The sequence below is a fragment of the Pygocentrus nattereri genome, chromosome 12, assembly GCF_015220715.1.
Source record: "Pygocentrus nattereri isolate fPygNat1 chromosome 12, fPygNat1.pri, whole genome shotgun sequence".
Classification (NCBI taxonomy): domain Eukaryota; kingdom Metazoa; phylum Chordata; class Actinopteri; order Characiformes; family Serrasalmidae; genus Pygocentrus; species Pygocentrus nattereri.
This window is the reverse complement of record NC_051222.1, coordinates 17,312,694-17,331,864: the sequence shown is the minus strand read 5'-3', so window position 1 is coordinate 17,331,864 and position 19,171 is coordinate 17,312,694. Positions and strand designations below refer to the sequence as shown.

Below are 19,171 nucleotides of genomic sequence, written 5' to 3'. Positions count from 1 at the left end.
GCAGTGTACTGATGCATCTCTCTTGCTATACTCAGCTCATGAATTCAGATTGGAAAAAAATATTTTTTATTTCACCAATTCTTTGATATGAATGGTAATTCCCACCACTACCACGTCTGATTTAGCTAATAAAGGGCTCGAATCATGTACTAATGACATAACTTCTGACTTGATCAAAGGAGGATTTTTTGATTAAGAATCCATAGTGGGTCAGTTAAGATATCTGTTTTTCCAGAATTTATGTCATAATACAAAAGAGCGTGTTTAAAATAAGTTGGATATAGTTTTATTAAGTGAATGGTTTGGCGAAAAATCTAACTTACAGACTTTCCCACTTACCCCACTTATAGTCCATCAGCCAAGACTTCTTTGCCGTCCAGATTTTATTTACATGGTTTAGCATTGGACCTACGAGGCTACCATGCTAACAAAGACTACAAGTCAGTAGGACTATTCTTTGTTGAACCCCACGGGTCCTTTACAAACAGATATGTGCAAATAAAATGAGATTATTTATAGCACGATTTTGAAGATGACTGGAAGTAATAGGTCTGCTCTTTACAGTCACAATGAACTATGAGCAGCTGAACTCAATCATGCCTGCTAAAACAGCAGCACTTGACACTATGGCTTTTCCATCACTGAAACGGGATTATTATTATCATTCAGGTTAGTATCACCACCTGGATTGTGCAGTAGAATTAATTAACATTTTCCCACCACTTTATGTAATTGGCAGAGCTGAGAGCAGAACTTAATCACTGTCCAAACACACCCAAATATCTCATGCAGGCGTTTGCTATGCATAGCTAAAAGGTATAGTAAGGATTCAGAGGAGGCTATTTTTCTATCTTCCTTCTCCACACTTGCTGTGGATAAAGTGGGGCCTTTATTTTCCCATGAGTGTGGATGACACATTTGGAGATAATCTGCGCAAACCGCTGAAGATTTGTCTCTGCCCGGGAAAGAATAAACTCAAGCTTAGCTACAAACCTCGTGTACAACCAACTGCTAGCCACGTGTCTGATGGCTTCTCTTTGGCATCATACATTAACTATTGTGGTACATGAAGTTTGCTGCTAATCTTGATTGTATACTCTTCCATGCTGCTGATGATTTGTCCCTGCTTGGAAAAGTATTAAATCAAGATTAGCTACAATCTCTGTGTCCCAACCAGCTAGCATGAACTGCTAAGCCACGTGTTTTGACGGATCCCCTTTGGGTCCCTGCGTTAGCTATTCAGGTAGCTACTCAGGACACCAAAAATGAACTGCTAAAATATTTATCCACCAACCACTGTGCCACGGCATCCTTTTTTGCTTTATTTGTTCTTTTTCACTTTTCCCCCTTCTTTCAGATGCTTGCTAAGAAGGAAGCGCTAGCTTTTGTTTGTGTATAGACACAAACGGACTCTCTTATGGTGATCTCAGAGGCTTTAAAGTTAAGAAGATACAAAGAAAGAAAGAAGTGTGGCATATTCCCATTTTTTTTTTTGGCCCTGGGTCATCTTTGCTCTGTTTTCATGGTTAAGTAGAGGGAAAATGATAGGGTTTATATGGTCTTTTGAATTCTCTTACCCTGTTCTCATAGTCTGAAAATAATGGTATTTAGGCCCAGTTATGATCAAACCCTTTGGTTTTTCCTCTGCTTTAACAAGTGCTGTGTTTCAAACACAATATTAGATTTGTGTGCCTTTTCTCACCAGTAATTCATCTCATTCATTCAAGCAGCCAATTGTATATTCATGTCACACCAGGAGTGGGCAGTATGAGGTCATGGTACTGATATCCTGATATACTGATATGTGTGTGTGTATATATATATATAAATTTTAAAAAGCAGTGGTTTATATACATATATATATATATATATATATATATATATATATATATATAAACCACTGCTTTTTTCTGGTAAATAGTGCCTATTCCAACATGTTTGCAAACCTTGGAAAAATGACATTTAAATTTGCTAAAAAGCTTCTTTCACCTGTTCTCCCTGGCCAGATGTTAAAAGGCTTCTGAAAATAGCTTGCATGTACAAATGAAAACTATCAAAATACGGCTAACTTTACAAATTTTCATTGAGTTAGCATTAAGTAATGTATTTATAAAGCAAAACTTATGCCAGTAACATAATGATATGTTATATGATAATTATAACAGTAATCACAGGATCATACAAGATACTATATTCAGTAACTGACATAATGTGACATTTGTGCTATTTGTAACATTCTTTTGAATCATCCTTTCCAAGTAATGGAACTTAAGGCAGAGGCTTTGTTAAGAGCATCATATATCAGTTATATACATTTCTGCTTGTGTTAAAATGCAGTAGCACAATTTCTGTTAAGGAGACCTGGGCACAATAACTGTAATAACTCACAGTATATTCCATAGATCTGATACACTGTCTTCCTAACTAGGCCACTGCCTTATAAGTCCCATTACTTGGGAATGATGATTCATAACACTGTTACAAATACTTGTCTTTAATTTCAGGCCTCTTATGTCTATACAGCATCACATCTTATGTCGTCTTGGGAATACTGCCATAAGCTGTTCATACATACTGAACTATTGTTTTTTAAATAAGTTAAGCAAAGCTTATGCTTGTGTTATGAATTCCCTATGTAGGTAGCTATCAGGTAAAGGGTTTCCCCACATCTGCACATTCTCTACTATCGAACCACTTTAGAGTTCTTCATTCTCCAGGTGTTTCTGTATGCATAACACAGGATAAATACGGCAGCCCATTCTCTTGCTGTATCCCATGAGTGGTGTGTTCCCATTGATGTTGTACAGTAGTGAGTGAGCTGCTGAAAACAGGCATATGAAATAAAAGCAAGCCTCTGAATGCTCTGGCTTCCTGGTAAATGGGGGCTGAGGAAGCTGCAATATTTTCCTCCCGTCCATGTGTGCTCTCAATCCTGTTAAATTTGTAATAAGCTAAACCCCTCCACCCCCCCTCTATCTGTCTCCCACCCCTGTCTGTTTCTCTCCCTCCTCCTCCTCTCCCTCCATGCGTTCAGAGCTGGGGAAAGATCTGGAGCTTGGTTCTTATGTAACGCAACACCGAAAGCAGCGGACAGATGGATGCTTATTGGATGGGACATGGGTCAATTGTGTATGCTAATGCTAGATATTGATATGCAACACTAATCTGATCAATATATATATATAAAGGTTTTATTGCAGCAGATATTTATCTATGACAATAGGAAAGCAGTGTGTTTATAGTTAGGCTCTGACATCCATATCTCATGTAACAAAATACACATTAACCTTCACTTGGAATCATTTCTTTAGCCGCATGTTTTGTTGTTAGTATGTTTTGGCATTTGTTCTAGTGCTCAAAATGCTATAAATGCACATGATGTAATACAAATGAGAAAGATTAAAGATTAACTACAACCTAAGAAATCCTTAACAATCATAGTTATATCATAGGCTAGTTATATTAAAATAGCAAAGTACCTTCGTGACTTGTTTTCAGATTTCCTCCCCAGGTATGAATAATTGAGTTCTTAGGTCTCATTTAATCTTTCATTCCCACTGTTTTTCAGCAGTCTTGAACACTTTTCTTAAAGCAGTAGCCCACAAATGAGTATAAATGGGAATTCCAACAAATTTCTGCATAATAACATTAAGCACGAGAGAAGTTCACAAAGTCATTCAGAGTGGCTGGATGTGAAACCATATTAGAGAAACTGTCCACAGTGGTGCTGATATTGAACCAGACATCCAAAGAGTTTCATGTCTTTGAAAACTTCCTCACAGAAAATTTACAACAGTTTTTAGATAAGATCTTGGCCTAAAATATATTTTTTTCCACAAGTTCATGGTGAGGAGGTACACGCAGAGCATTGTAAGGCAAAGTGGTCCTCAAGGAAAATGTATTTTTCACTAGTCATTTTGAATAATAAATAAAATGGTTATATTTGTGTAGACATTGTAACATCTGATTCCTATCATCATCTCTGTAAAGAATTAGAGCTGGTAAGTTTCTCTACAATTAACCATTTCATATTTAAATTCATCATTCAGTTGTCTGCGAGATTTGGTAGCGTGACACGTATGGTATGACCCACTGAGCCCTGCTGCATCATCCAAGCCATCAAGAACATCAGACACATTATTGGTATTTTCTGTAGGACTCCCCAGGCCCTTCTCTATATTTCATCATTTCACATCTGAATTATTCACAGGTGCTCTCTCTCTCTCTTTCTCACTCTCTCTCTGTCTTTCTCTCGCTATCTATCTCTCTCTCTCTCTCTCTGATGTGTAGTGGTGCAGCCCACACCATGAAAGCATCAAAGACATAGCTGCTTTAAAGAGAAAAAAGCATATTTTCTCTTAACCCATTGAACCTTAGGTTTATTATTCAGTTATTCATCCTACAACATATTGTTTAGTGATTCCCATGAATTAGCCTTTTTATGTTCTGTCCAAAAATACATTCTTTAGCAATAGCAAGACTCTGTACTCATCAACCAATACACAGGATTCACATAAACACATGCAACAGTATCCTTGACTATAAAGTGTGTAGCAGCTTAGTGCAGGTGTAGTGTTTGCTCAGTGAAGATGACAATATTGAGTTAAAATCAGACAGCTGAAATGCACAACAAAAAAATAAAAGCAAACTTAAAAGCTTGGAGCATTCTAGGCTAAAATATACTGGCACAGCAGGGATGAAAAATGTTGATGGATCATTTATGATTTACCTTTGATTGCTCAATGAATTGAAGTAGACATTTGCTTTTACATTTTACACAGCCCATTTTAGAACATTATAAATACCAAATTTACAGATCACTGAAAACAACAGTGATAGTAAAAACTGTGTGTGTTCAAAATGACATATGTCAGTCATATAGCTTCTGCAGACACTTGTTTTGACCACTGCTGGATCATCGAATGCAAACACTGGCATGTAGATAACAAATTAAAAGCTTGAGGCAATGGAGGATAGCAACAGTTGCTAGGCAGTGATTGGAGGGTTGAAAAAATAAGGCAGAGCTTATTGAACTTTTCTAAATGACTTTGTTTCTCAACCACTGAATTATGTAGGAAGTTTGAAAACTAGTGGAATTACCATTTAAGTAAAAAAAAAAAAATTTTTCAGTGTTTTGTCACAGGATTAGGACTGGCCTGTGTGCTGAAGAACAGGTACATAGTTGCTGTGGTGTCACAGAGGATGAACAAAAATTTTATGAGGGTAGGTGGTACAAGGCTAAACTTGCATAAAGTATAGTATTTGTATGAAATACCTCTAAAAACTAGTGTTTTTTTTTACCTTTTACTGGTAACTTTATTTGTTTTTGTGGCTTTGAAATAAAACTGGTGGATCAGATTCAGCACACCTTTCAAGATTGCCCATATTTGTGGCTGTCTTGAGGTTTTGGTAATGGCTAATTTTGGACCAGGCCTCATTATTTATTCAGTTCTGCGTCTGAAAGGCAAAAAGAAGTGAGAGAGCAAACTTGTTTGGGCATGCATCTTGGGAGAACCTCCCAGTGCTTTGAGAATCAGAGTTGCAGTAGTTTAGATGTATAATACCTAATTTGCTGCATTAAGGTCCATAATTTGCAAAATACCTTTTGGGATATATGTAAGTATAAGATGCACACTTAACACTCAACCATTCTCTGTTGTTTAAAATGTATCTTGTAAAACCTGTTGCACAAAGGTTATAGGAAAGAAACCAGGGAAGATGTGATTCTGATTGCATGAAGCTACTTTTAAACAATATGGTGGTCTCAGTACTAGATTTACACATGTCAGCAACAAACCATGGCAGTTAGAGCTAGGCCTTCAGTACAAAGCCCTGCTGCTGACATTCTCTATAAATAAAAATGCCTGGCCAGGACTTAATAGACGTTGGAACAAGATAATTAACTTAAGGCCACGACGTAGTAAGGCATGGGAACGAGATCCTAATGTGTAGCCACGGCAATAAGACATGGGAATGAGATCCTAATATGTGGCCACAACTTAGTAAGAGACAACTCAATTTTCTCATTCCCACCCCTACTAAGTCATGTCTGCGCATTAGAATGTTGTTCCCATGTTTTAAAAAGGCATGGCCATCTCAACACCAGTGTCTCATAAATGCAAAGTATCTAAACAGGTTGCTAAGTTGTCCTCTATGTTTGCAATTATTACTAGCTTTGTTTTCTTTAAATGGAACCCAGAGTTGAAAAAGGTTCCTCCATGGACCTGTTAGCCAACCATGTCACCTGTTGCCTCATGTTTTCTGGCTGGATGGAAGTGTGGATCACTGGATTCAAGCAGTTGAACCATATTGGCATCCATTAGCAAACAACCAGAATTGAGCTTCTGTGTCTGATTTTTTTCTATATGTGTGCTGCTAGACCAGTGAATTCACTTTCTGTTTTGAAAGTACTCAGGCTTATAAAGTAGGTCCACCACTTCTTTTGAACTGAATACTCTCTAAAACTGCGCTGCTCTACCTTGCACTGTTGTTAAATTAGTGAACGGGAAGGCGGCCACGTAGCAGATTGCAGCCACAAGTGAAGTTGAAGAAGCTATAGTTTAAGCCCTCAATGTGTCTCCCCTGATTTATGATAGAACGATACCTGCACAAAGTTCTCCCACAATGCTCACAGCATATGCTGTATGTACAGGATGGAGATAGATGATGAATGGCTTACAGTAGCTAGAATAGGTCCGTATTTACATATGACGGTTGGGGAGAAGATATTGTGTCAGGTCAATGTCCCCATTGTGTTATACTGGAGATCTAAACAGAAGAACTCATAGACTAGAGGGACCTGCTGGAGAACTGGAGCTTCTGGATCGCCTCCCTGGAGGACAAAGCAATATGTCTATAAGATGGAAGGTGGTCAGATGAGTGAAACATAAATGTACAAAAGTATGTTGCGTTGCTAAAAACAAATAACAGCATCTATCCTGAAGCCTGAACTTTGTCCATAATTTGGTCCATTTTTGTAGACAATGGTATGTCATACAGTATCACTACATAAGCAAATCTATTATGAGATTGACTAACAACTTGACACTGTTATAAGCATGTGATGATTGGTAGCCGTAAGCATTTGTCATCCAGGGCAAAACTAAAGAAGCAAACATCAGACACCAAACATATCATGGAGACCATTCATATGCAAAATGCCAAATTCAGCACCAGGAATCACTGTATCTGTTTTGGGAGACTGATATGGAGTGGCATGGACTAGATACAATCCACAGACAAAGCTGAAAAGGAACAAAGCTGAAGCAAATCATCAAATGATCATTACTAAATGTGATGACTTACAATTAGTGAATTACATTAGACTTACAGTTCCACTTACATCATGAAAAAGGTTTCAGTTTAATAGTTTCTCTGCTTAAGATGTTATGCCAAATGGACATAATGGTATTGAGGGTGTTCTCCTTTGTCTTCGGTAAAACTTGCAGGTAAAGCCAACAACAGTTTGGAAAATTCTGTGCTCTTCCAGGTGAAGATAAAGTCGCCAAGCAATATTACTTCATCAGTGGGCACTAGAATGTAAGGTAGAATGACATGTTGATGTGTCGATTGTGCGAGGTGACATAAGCTAGTTAGGAAGCTAATGCTAACATTATTGTCCTCCACAGAACAACAGCTTTCGTTTTATTTTTGCACTTGATAAAATCTGAGCTTTGTTTGATTCTTCACATGCTTCTGTGTAATTGTTGACATTTGTGTGAGTGTGAAGAGCACTTTATTATTTAATGTCAGCAGAACTGGGGAGCTAACAAGCAAACAAGATAGCTAATGAGTCAGTTTGCTAATGAGTCAGTTTAGAAAGAAAAACCGAGAGAGAAAGCAAACCGAGAGAAAAAATTGTAAACATTTAAATGTAAATATACACATTTACATTATACAGCCTAATAAGCAGCTGTGAAATGAACGAGACCTAGCACCACAGGTTCCTTTGCTTCAGGTTTGTATCAGTTCTTGTTTTGAATGTGCTGTGGAAAAACACCCTTAGTTAATCATATCAGATATTTCTGTGTTTGACCACATCTTTAGATCTTTAAAATAAAGGTGCCCGAAAAGGTCCTTTCACTTTTTAGGTTCCCTAAAGATCATTTAAAAAGATAGGCCTTTAAAAGAACCATTTTTGTAAATGACATGTGATTAGCATGGAGAACCTATACCCGCTTATATCAATCCAAGCCAAGAACCATTTGGTAGGGCTTCCAAGTAATGCACGCATTTGTTAGCTTTCTCCTCCAAGTGCACTCAGCTGTCCAGTGACGTTGCATTAGCGGCAGTTTGAAAAGATGCAGTGGCTCGCTTCACATGACTTGGAGGCAGCTTGTGTTTGCCTTCGCCCTGCTAGCACTGGTGGTATCGTGTGACTAGGGGAGGCCTAACTAGTGGGTAGAACGGGATATGACTAAATTGGAAAAAAATCCCCCAAAAAAGAACCATTATTTTTACGAGAGCACCTGGAGGATGTTCTACTACCAAATAATAAGAGCGCCATAAAAAAGCTCCATAAAATGTACAAACCAATAAAACATTTCTAGAACACCGAGTATTATGTTAGTGTGGACAGATTGAAGTGGGTTGGTCTTTGAATTATGACCGCAAACTAGTAGACAAGAACAATAACTGGTGCTTGCTCTCAAGCTACAGCCTCATTGTATTAGCAACGACTCATCTGATAGATGACAAACCTGTACTGTCTTGGCGAGGGCATCATCCTCATCCTCCAGAGGCCCTTGGCGTCTTCCATCAAAAAAAGAGCATCAATCCATTTTATTGGACTGTAGTGCCAGAGGACAGAGAACCCCCCTCTCTAATGGTTTACTCACAAATGGGCCAGTGCGGCAGATTGGCTGGCACTCAGGTGGGCTATGAAGCAACTTCAGTGCCAGAGTTATGCATTATATGCATTATATTACTCTGTTCATTTTATAGAAGAACTTTGAAGGAATAGCTAGTGGCCACCATTTAGCATGATGTCATTTGCATAATCCTATTTGTGGTTATGTGCTTTTGTTTATTGTTAGTTTTGACTCAAGTATGCTGTTAAGGCTTACAGATTCATTGAGGGGGTGTTTTTTAAATGTACATAGAATTATATATTTACCTGATTTACAGATTTATTAAAGAAGTACAATATGATTTGAATGTGTAACTGAAACAGCGCTTGTAATTCAAATAATGCCTTCAATGAATATTAGTTATTGTTGTCACTTGATGACTGAACTGTCAATTTAAGTTACATTAAGCTCATTATGCTGTATGTGGTATATTGATCAGGTTATACCTTTACATTATTCCTTTAATCTACCCATTAAGAACACATATATTAGTTTCAGTATTTAGTGTGACTTTATTACACATTCCATTCTTTTCAAGACATATTTCAAATAATCAGTCCATAAACCCTTACTCCACATTTCAAATCTCCAATGTTGTTCTTACCCAAGTTTTCTTCTTTTGTGCCTATGTCCTTTTCTCAGTAACAACTTATTGACAGCTACACATCCTTTCAGATAGCTTTGAGTTGACTCACACTGGAGGGATGGACACCTGTGGATAAATTTGGTGATATACCAGGTCTTGCATTGTTGTTTGAAGTAATATTTACCAGTATCTTTTACTTTTGCACAGTACTGTTATTATACTATACTATATTTATTACACATTACATTATACTTTATTTTATAAATTGATTGGATTATTGGTGGGCCATTCATGTTGGCTTTGGGCCTTCACTTCAGTATACATTGCTCAAATATAAAATCACCATAATGTTAAAGATACTTGGATGCCATTTCATCAGTGAACGTAGTGATGTGTGATTTGTGCAACCCATACCACTGCTGCATTATTTTAATGAATCAAAGATGATCTGGTGTATACTGTCACAGCTAAACAAGAGTAATGCTCCCAGTTGTGCACTTAAAAATGACAAGGCCTCCTGACTGAGTAAGAAGCTTGGGATGTGTTGTTTACCCTGTTCTCACAATATCCATTTTTTCTGTTGAATGTCCATATTGGAAAGAGTGTTAACAATTTGATTCCATTATTTCAGACGAAAAAAACATTGCCCCCCAAGACATGGCTTACTAGGTTGTTGCTAGCTAACAATCTAGTACACTAAATGCTCATGACGCACTCTTATAAGAAAATGTCAATTTTGTGGCCATCTTGACCATCCATGCCATCGATATACCCCATTTGTTTATAAGCATGGACACACAGATTATTAGCTTATGAGCTTGTGTGCTGAAAAATATGGCGCTGTAAAGCTGTGCGGTTTATGAAGGCAATATTTTTATCCATCCTCATTCTGCAACCAGCCGCAACAGCTCATCATTCCCCCTGTGAACAGAGCTGCAGAGAGAGAGAGAGTGAGAGACAGAGAGAAAGAAAGAGCGAGAGGCCTCATTGTTTATGAATGCAGAGTTGATCATATTGTGACTGCTGATGCTCCTCTGCAGTACAGTGACACAGTGTGGCAGATCAGTCACTGTGTGTGTGTATGTGTGTGTGTGTGTGTGTGTCATTCAGTTTGTCAACACAAGATAGCATTATGATTATTTGTCATTTAAACCATTTAAGTAAAAATCTGGTAATAATATGTGCAAGTATTCATCAGTGGCCAGAATTTCATTTAGACAAGATGTGCTTCATTATAGCTAAAACATTTTTAGGTATTAAACACAACACTTCTGTAACAACTAACAGAATACAACAGCAGGTACTGACTAATTAACTTAGTCTACTAATTAAATTAGTCCTACATTTAACAGCTCTAGGGGTAGATGTCCAGGGTGAACGCTTGAAGATTTTCATGTTGATTTTTTTTTTCTTTGTTTTCTTTGTTTCTTTTCATGGTCCAGTACTTCTACTTGCTAGTAATGTAAGTCATATTTAGGAGCCAGCAAAGCTCCACTAAGTCCTCAGAAGAAACATCGGTGCTGGCTAATGCTTGGTCTCAAAAAAGCAGGTATACATTGTCATGGTGGTAGCATCCACTAAAAATGTGTTTTTCATTTGTCATTTAACAGGGGAAATGTAATGAGAATGCAAGAAAACAGAAAATTGACTGCTTTACTTACTTTACTTTTCATATATTTTAACTTTTATTTTAATGAACAGAAATCTAGGCCTTGCTTTCAAGTATGGTGACCTAGGCTTTCCACAGCTATGCTCCTGCCGTTATATAGTATATAGTAGATGTATAGTGTACTGCATATAGTGTATTTAGTGTGGCTGTATACAGGGGGTATACAAAATACCATGAACACAGCATGAAATATTCATACTTGTTGGCCGTTTATTCAGACACACCTACCATATGGGTGCACTTTAAAGATTTACAGTTTCTGCCTGTAGATCATCTATGTGTAAATAATATAATATGTAATAGATGTATATAAGGTGTACATTTGATGTATGTAGTGTTGACTACTGTATAGTGTATATATATATATATATATATATATATATTATTGACTATGTAGGATACAGCTGAAGCATACAGTGTTGATAGTATATTGTACAATTGATGTATATAGTCTTAACTATATAGTGTACAATTAAAGTACATAGTAAAATTGATGTATTGTTGGCTTTATAGTGTATAATTGATCTATACAGTGTTGACTATATAGAGAAAATCTCTTTGATTGTTTATCACAAAATGTGCTTCATCACCCCAAAAAAGTTCACAATAATCAAGACTAAATTGCAGTTTGTGCTGTTAGAAAATCTGCTCATGCTGTTTATAAGCAACAGATGCAGCCATGCCTAGCAGTTCATCCCCAGTGATGCATTCGGCCTCCATTCATTCGATTGCTCCTACGTCAGTCCGCATCCTGCAGGTGTTCGCCTCTCAAAACTTCCCTTTTCTGGGACTTGGGAGCTCCGCTCAAGCTGTGTTGCTTAGCAACAGGTCTGGTGTGAAGGGGTTGGGGGGGAATTACCACTGCAGAGGGACTCTCCTCTCTGTCTGTCAATTAGCAGGAGTGGGAAGGGCTAGAAGAGAGGAGAGCATGACTCAGCAAATCAGTAGGCAGATCAGAGGGGTGTCTGGCTCCTCCCTTCATGTGATTGGGCGGTGATCCCCATCGCCCACGTACAAGCAGAACAGGGAACACAGGGAGGATTCAGTATAAACAGACAAGATTAAGGATAATGGACAGAAGAACAAAGAAAACCGATCAGTAGTTTCTGTTGGAACTTTATATGTTGTGCATGCATGTATAATGATGTACCAGTTTATGTTGGGTGTGAGCTTTACAAAGGCAAGAAATATTAATGCTATATTATGATTCATACCACCTTCATTAGAAAGTACAAATGTGTTTCCATTAAACGTCGCCTATTATTCTTTTTGTTACAAATTTGGATATACATTGTGAAATAAATAATAAATCTACAAAGTGCATCTGCATGGAAAGTGGACCTAATAAAATGGTGAGTGCCCCTAATACAGTGGAAAATCAAGGTCTTAGTGGAACAGGGAAGACAGGGATCATCAATTTGGAAATCTAAAATAACAACTTCATTTTGGACCATTTCTGTTGGTCCATTTATGACAAAATGTTAACTCAATGTAAAGGGCAGCTGGTGTTTTAACATGACAGTGATGATTATTAAGATTATTAACTTTGGCAAGTTTATCCCTCAATGTCAAAACTTGACAGTTTCTGCTAGCACTTCTATGGCATTCTAGTTGTTTGCTAGTGCTAAGCTAATGTCAATTTACATTTTTGTGGTTGTTGTAGATTAAACACAAACATCTGAAGCTTCTAAATGACATTCTGTGTTTTACTTGAAGCTTATGAGGCATAATAAGATATTTTTTTAATAATATATTTTACCGTAACAAACCATTGATTAAGCTGCTGCTCAAATTCACAGTCAGTAAAGTGATGTTTTGATTGGTTGATTCCTCTTTCTCTTTGTAATTATCCTAATCTATCACTTTGGGACACTCTTCAGCTCTTGTTCTGACCAATAGGAGAGCTTACTTAGCTATGTCTACTTAGGTACCACAGAGAAAAACAACCCCTGATTGGCCAGTTGTTCGCTGTGTGTTTGAAGAATTTCACCCTTTGTTTTCCAGTAGAATGTGATGATGAAACAAGAGCAGTTCTGTAATAATTGCAGCATGATTCTACTGTATACAAAAGAACTACAGGCATGGATTTTTTTGTTGCTAGAAATCATTAGGCCTTCTCTAAAGGCCTAGAAGATTATAAGAGATAGACAAGGTCACTAAAGCTGCAGTGCTGTTTTTGTGTGGCTGGTTAGCGTAGGGAGCTGTTTTTGATTCTCAGTATGTTGGTGGGTGATGTAAGCTGTTCTCAGTAGACCCTGATGTTGTACCAAAAGTCTCCTGTAGGGGGCTCTCCTCGCTCTCTGCAGTGAGACTGAGCCCAAAAACCTTTGTCATTTTAACACCCCCTCCCCTTTCTCTACAGTATATCTCTCCCTCTCTCTCTCCCTCTCTCCCTCTCACTCTCCTCTTTCAAATCCTCTCACATATTTTTCCCATGTCCTTAATTACAGGCTTATTCCCTCACTGTCCTTTTCTCTCCTTTCTCATCTCTTGCTTCTTTTCTCCAACCTCTCCCACTCGCCCCCTTCTCTCCCACTGTGCAACCTAATTAGTTGTTTGCCACCATGATATGGTGGCTCAGCAGTCTCACTGGATCTGATTGTGTGTACACTGTGGCATCTCTTTTAGCCCTCAAGCCTCGTGTCAAACGTCACAGTGTTTCTTGCACATGGACACAAAGGACAGCCGTGCTCAGAGCCAAGTACAGGCGGACAATGTGGTAAAACCCCACGATACTTAGGCATTTTGACATTGTATGACTTGTATCACAGTTTGTTTTGCTGATGTTTTTAAACAAGCTGAAACTGTTAAAGCGGCATTTTGGGCGGTAGGGGGGCTCAAGGGGGACAAAGGACAGTGTATTGCAGACATTTTTATGAAGAGAGACAGATTAGTCATGTTTCAGAGGAAAACAAACAGTATTGAAGGGGAATGTCTGCATAATGAAATGGTTAAGAAATACAGTCATTCAGAGTAATTTGGTGCTAGAGAAGTTCACTGAGTCAGGATTTGTGACAGTAGTGGTGATAGGAACCAGACGTCTGAAAGGTTTAATGCTTCTAACGCTCCCTCACAGAAGGTTATTATGTAAAATGGTTATAAACGGTTATAAAAGTTTTTAAAGATCAAGTTTTGGCACAATCTAATTTATATGAATCAACCTGTGGCTACCTGCTCACCTCTACAGCAATCTACTGGCCATATATGGAATGGGCTTTTAGTCAGACTTGAAAGTGATGAGCTAGTGCAATGATGTGTGTGTTGTGATGGATCACTGGTGATTGTGACATTCACTCCACCCACGATGACAATCTATCACCCTGAACCACAGCTCCACACTGTGGACAAGCTGCAGCTTAGAGTTTCTTTTTTCTTTTTCTTTTTCTTTTTCTTTCTTTTTTTTTTTTGCTGAGCCACTGGTTTGTTAACCGTTTACTGTCCTACACCGCACAGTAAGTCCTCATTAGCCCTATGTGTGGCCAGACAAGAAGCACTGCAGAGTAATCTGCTAACTAGTTGTGGCACAACATGCAATAAGTAATAAGTAATGAAAGGAATAAGATAACTTGATTTTCTTGAGTCAACTCAACTTGAGGACTTCTTAATTTAGTCAAAAAGTTCTTGTAGCTCACATTTTTTGGCTCTTCATCTCAGTTTGGTAAACAGTATGAAATTTATTTTCCTCCATAGATGGGAATCTTCATCTTCCCATTCCGTCCCACCAATCATTTTCTACTCTTAGGCTCCTTCATTTTAAGGAATTCCTGTAAATTTACAGCAGAAGCTCTGCAGTAATCTACTGTAGCCTTTAAATATAGATGGAAAAAAGTGCACTCTCGGAGAAACAGGTCCGGGTTCTTTTCAAAGATCTTAAAAAATGTTGTGTTTTTGTAGTAATTAGCTGTTAGCAAAGTATAGTGGGAAAGTAGCAATTAAATTAGCAGTCTTGAGCAGCCCGTCTCTGGACAATGTAGTGGTGGAGGGAGCTTACTAACATTCCTTTTGGCTTTGATTTATTTGACATGTTTTGGGTATTCTTACCATGATGGCAATTTGTCCTTTTTACAGATTGATGGAGAATGTGCTGTAGATTCTTCTATATGCAACCTTTTTCTATAGGATTCTATATAGCACCAAAATGTCTCTTCTATTATTATGATATCATGCTTGTAACAATAGAAGAACCCATTTCGGTACTATATCACCTTTTCAGAAAGTTTCTATATAGAACTGTCTGTTTTACATACAGAACAAAACTAATTGCATCTCCCTACCTTTTTCCGAGTAATGGACTGCCCACCTGTCCGGCCAGACACTGATGGATGACTGACTGTCAAGCTCTCCCGCTTCAGACCAGCTGCCCACGCACCAGCTACCGCCACTTGCTTTGGACTAGCTGCCCACCCTACATTCAAGTTTTCATGGACTCCTAGCTATTACTACTACTAATACTACTGCTATTAATATTAGTAGTATATTAATTTGTAGGTAGTTTGACCAGAGGAGGATAGGTTCCACCCTTGTGAGCCTTGGTTCCTCCCAAGGTTTCTTCCTCAGCTCTGAGGGACTTTCCTTGCCACTGTCACCCCTGGCTTGCTCACCTGGGGGTTTTACATTCATGTCAAAACTTTGTCTTTATTGGAATTCTGTGAAGCTGCTTTATTACAACATCAGTTATAACAAGCGCTATACAAATAAATTTGATTTGATTTGATTTGAACTGTAGACCACACATTATCTATTGATCTTCATCATTTTTAAGAGTGTACGTAATGTGGTGAAACTGAGGGTTCTCTGACAGTTTTGGGTTTTGGCACATATGAGCTGTAGAATAGAAATACAGGAAAACAACTGTACAAATACAGTAGTTATAAAACTGCTGCTGATAAATTACTGTAATTTTACACGGAAATGTTTTACAGTAATACATGACTGTGATCTCTTGATGTTGGAGCAAAAGCTTAGTCTGCTGCACCACTAGACAAAATTCCCCAGATATCCATAAACATTTAATTCACTGGAAAAAAATTCATATGCATTGTTTTAAGTTTTAAAAGGAAGCTGTTGTAATGTATATCTAAATATTTGCCATCATTTGAACAGTGATGCCACAGCCATCCATAACTGGGAGCCAATGAGGACAAAGTGCTTGGTGGGCCTGTGTGGTGGATAAAGTCTCAGGTGTTGGGGAAACTGAATAAAAAAACAACTGCATATGGCTTAAAATGTGACTTAGGAGAACTTAATCATGAAGTGAGTGATCTCTAATGTGTTCAAACTTGAAAGTGAAAGGTGTGAGCAACAGCAAAGCAGTCTAGAAGCTGAATCAACACGAGAGAATTAAATTAAATCTGAAAAAGAGTCTTAAGAAAAGAACACGAGTGGCTTAAGTGGAAAAAGTAGATATAAGTCAAAGTATTATCATTTGAAAAACATCAGGGAAGTACCAACACATGAACTTATTATGTAAAGGTAAATTCCACAATGCTTTCTCACTTTCTATATCAGTAATTCAATCATTAAGATGTAAACAAAGTACATCAGAGTGGTTTGATGTGAAATGCTTTGTACTACAAAATCTTACAGAGGCAGAGTTGTTCACAGTGGTGGTGATAGGAACCAGATGTCTGAAAAATGTAACGCCTCTGAAAGCTCCCTCACAGGAAGTTCTTTCACAAAATGGTTACCAACATTTTACAGGGTGTTACAAGGCAAAAGTGTATCAAATATTTTGGGTGGGTTTTACAGGGTGTGTATAACTATTGGATTACTAGATGTTTTGCGTAGTAAATAAGTGCCTTTATTTGTGTTGTACACGTAAAGGACTCTGGTTCCTGTCACCACCACTGTAAAGAAATCTGAACTGGGAAGAAATTTCTTCATTATTAACTATTTAACATCAAACCACTGTGAAAACTTTGAGGACATCTCATAGATTAAATTTTGAAGACATTTAAGAAAAAAATAGGTGGGATTCATTTTTAAATACTTAGTACTATACACCAATAACATAACATGAAGACCACCTCCTTGTTTCTACACTCATTGTCCATTTTATCACTTACTGTATAGGTGCTCTTTGAAGTTCTACAGTTACAGACTGTAGTCCATCTGTTTCTCTGATACTTTGTTAGCCCCCTTTTACCCTGTTCTTCAGTGGTCAGGACCCCCATGGACCCTCACAGGGCAGGTACTATTCAGGTGGTGGATCATGCTCAGCACTGCAGTAACACCGATGTGGTGGTGGTGTGTTAGTGTGTGTTGTGCTGGTGTACTGAGAATAGTCCACCAACCAAAAATACCCAGTCAACAGCATCCTGTGGGCAGCATTTTGTGTCCACTGATGAAGGACTAGAAGATGACCAACACAAACTGTGCAGCACTTTACGTCTACAAGGTGGACTGACAAGGTAGGAGTGTCTAATAGTGGACAGTGAGTGGACACAGTGTTTAAAAACTCCAGCAGCACTGCTGTGTCTGATCCACTCAGACCAGCACAACACACTAACACACCACCACTACATCGGTGTTACTGCAGTGCTGAGAATAATTCACTGCCCAAATAGTACCTGGTCAGTGAGGGTCCATGGGGGTCCTGACCACTGAAGAACGGGGTAAAAGGGGGCTAACAAAGTATCAGAGAAACAGATGGACTACAGTCTGTAACTGTAGAACTACACAGTGCAACTATAGAGTAAGTGTAGCTGATAAAATGGACAGTGAGTGTAGAAACAAGGAGATGGTCAAAATGTTATGCCTGATAGGTTTGTATAGTAAAGTAAATATAACTTGTTAATATCTAGTTCCACTTTCAGGATGGGTTGAATTCTTGATTGAGATGGTTGTTTAGTAACACATTTAGAAAAAGATTCTTGCATTTGAGAAAACATTATAATCTCATTAAGTGGCCAAAGTTTTATTTCACACTTCCATGACCTAAGAATAGTTCAGCCAGTTTGCATTGAAGCCCATGTAGTTACTGCATAATAAGCCTTAGTGTGTAAACGCCTGGAAAGTTTAAGGGGTTAAATAAACAAAACCTGGGAACTCTTTGCATTAATCAGAGAGAACAAAATTAAGAAGACTTAATTGTTTTGTGTTTGATCTTTCTGTACTGTACCAGCAAAACCACAGGTACAGCACTATACTGCACATACAGTATGTGTAATACTGTGTCCTCAGTACAGTAGGGGAACATGCTGTTATAGAAGTGGTCTAGGATGTTAAACTTATTATCAAGCTGTTATGTAACTCTCTTTTGCACCATACCATTCCTAATCGCAGTTCTGTTCGGCTTCCGAACAGAAGCTCCAGTTAATTATTAACCACACTGTAAGGCTCAGAGTGCCTCTGAGTTTCTGTCGTACTTCAAAGTTACACAGAGGAAGTATTTAAAGACATCCTCAGTGGTTTAAACTATTGCATGTTGTGCAGAAAAGTGGAATAAGAATGACAAAGGTACTAAAAATAGCATATTTAGGTTTGAGCTTGTATTAACTTAATTTCTATAGGAGAGCATTACCAATAGAACGGGACCCTATGGAGAACTTGCACATAAGCCTAAGGACCATGGATCAGCTGGGGCATATAATGTCCCCCTCACTCTCAGAAAAAGGTATTAAACTGTCACCGGGATGGTACCCTCAAGGGTATGTCCTCAGTAACTTTAAATAAATTCAGTTTATTTAAGTAAATTCTAAGTTGTGTTGACTCCACACACACTGCCTTTTCATTCCATTGTTCTGTTTTAAAACATTAAGTTATGAAAAGGTGCAAATATGTGCCTTTTCTCTGGGAAAAACTTATTTAAGGTACACATTAAAACCATTGCTGTACCTTTGAGGGTCCATTTATATTGTTTCTACCTTGATGAACTAAAATGTACCGGGACGGTACAGTTTTTTCTGACAGTGATTATGCTGTGGAGCAGTGGAACTGCGTTCTGTGGAATGATGGCGCTCTATCCATCTTTGAGACAACTTGGGATGATGCAGAACTGACCATCCAACATTAACACCTGACCTCACTAATGATCCTGTGGCTGAATGCAACCAAGTCCTCACAGCA

At 38.1% G+C, this 19,171-nt stretch overlaps 1 protein-coding gene across 2 annotated transcripts in view; it reads left to right on the top strand.

The window, feature by feature from the left end:
* Positions 1-19,171, top strand: part of LOC108434733 (fibroblast growth factor 14-like) — a 122,108-nt gene that overhangs the window by 32,290 nt on the left and 70,647 nt on the right. The window lies entirely within an intron of this gene.